The following is a 2,024-nucleotide window of genomic DNA, read 5'->3' on the forward strand; positions in this document are numbered from 1 at the left end:
TGAACCCCAAGAGCATGCCTCGGGGCACCCCGAAGACACACTTCTCGAGATTGAGTTTGACGCCTTTCGCCTTGAGACATCGGAACGTCACTTCAAGATCGAAAAGGAGGTCGGAGGCTTTCCTCGTCTTGACTACGATGTCATCGACATAGGCCTCGACCGTGCGGCCGATGTGTTCGCCGAACACATGGTTCATGCACCGCTGGTACGTCGCACCCGCATTCCTCAAACCGAACGGCATGGTGACATAGCAGTACATGCCGAAGGGTGTGATGAAAGAAGTCGCGAGCTGGTCGGACTCTTTCATCCAGATTTGGTGATACCCTGAGTAGGCATCGAGGAAAGACAGGGTTTCACACCCAGCAGTGGAATCCACGATTTGATCGATGCGAGGCAGAGGGTAGGGAACCTTCGGACATGCTTTGTTTAGACCAGTGTAGTCTACACACATCCGCCATTTCCCCCCTTTCTTTCTCACAAGCACAGGGTTGGCAAGCCATTCGGGATGGAATACCTCTTTGATGAACCCTGTCGCCATTAGCTTGTGGATCTCCTCGCCTATGGCTCTACGCTTCTCCTCGTCGAATCGGCGCAGAGGCAGCTTGACGGGTCGGGCTCCGGCTCGGATGTCCAGCGAGTGCTCGGCGACATCCCTCGGTATGCCGGGCATGTCCGAGGGACTCCACACGAAGACGTCGGCGTTCGCGCGGAGAAAGTCGACGAGCACTGCTTCCTATTTGGGTTCGAGCCCGGAGCCGATCCGGATCTGCTTGGAGGCATCGCCGCTGAGGTCGAGGGGGACGGACTTAACCGTCTCCGCTGGCTCAAAGTTGCCGGCTTGCCGCTTCACGTCTGGCACCTCCTTAGAGAGGCTCTCCAGGTCGGCGATGAGGGCCTCGGACTCGGCGAGGGCCTCGGCGTACTCCACGCACTCCACGTCGCATTCGAACGCGTGTTTGTGTGTGGGGCCGACGGTGATGACCCCGTTGGGGCCCGGCATCTTGAGCTTCAGGTAGGTGTAGTTGGGGACGACCATGAACTTCGCGTAGCATGGTCTTCCCAGTACCGCGTGGTAGGTTCCTCGGAACCCGACCACCTCGAACGTCAGGGTCTCCCTTCGGAAGTTGGAGGGTGTTCCGAAGCAGACGAGAAGGTCGAGTTGTCCGAGGGGCTGGACGCGCTTCCCGGGAATGATCCCATGGAAGGGCGCAGCGCCCGCCCGGACGGAGGACAGATCGACACGCAGGAGCCCGAGGGTCTCGGCGTAGATGATGTTGAGGCTGCTGCCTCCGTCCATGAGGACTTTGGTGAGCCTGACGTCGCCGATGACGGGGTCGACGACGAGCGGGTATTTTCCCAGGCTCGGCCCATGGTCGGGTTGGTCGGCTCGGTCGAAAGTGATGGGCTTGTCGGACCAGTCTAGATAGACTGGCGCCGCCACCTTCACTAAGCAGACCTCCTGACGCTCTTGCTTGCGGTGCCGAGCCGAGGCGTTCGCCGCTTGCCCACCGTAGATCATGAAGCAGTCGCGGACCTCGGGGAACTCTCCTGCTTGGTGATCTTCCTTCTTATCGGCGTCGTGGGCCCTGCCACCCTCCGCGGGTGGCCCGGCCCTGTGGAAGTGGCACCGAAGCATGACGCACTCCTCAAGGGTGTGCTTGACGGGCCACTGGTGATAGGGGCACGACTCCTTGAGCATTTTGTCGAAGAGGTTGGCACCTCCGGGGGGTTTCCGAGGGTTTTTGTACTCGGCGGCGGCGACAAGGTCCGCGTCGGCGGCGTCGCGTTTCACTTGCGACTTCTTCTTGCCCTTCTTCTTGGCGCCGCGCTGAGTTGACGCCTCGGGGGCATCTTCCGATGGGCGTCCCTGGGGCTGCTTGTCCTTTCGGAAGATAGCCTCGACCGCTTCCTGGCCGGAGGCGAACTTGGTGGCGATGTCCATCAGCTCGCTCGCCCTGGTGGGGGTCTTGCAACCCAGCTTGCTCACCAGGTCGCGGCAGGTGGTGCCAGCGAGGAACGCGCCG

This window comes from Zea mays, chromosome 1 (assembly GCF_902167145.1).
Source record: "Zea mays cultivar B73 chromosome 1, Zm-B73-REFERENCE-NAM-5.0, whole genome shotgun sequence".
Lineage (NCBI taxonomy): Eukaryota > Viridiplantae > Streptophyta > Magnoliopsida > Poales > Poaceae > Zea > Zea mays.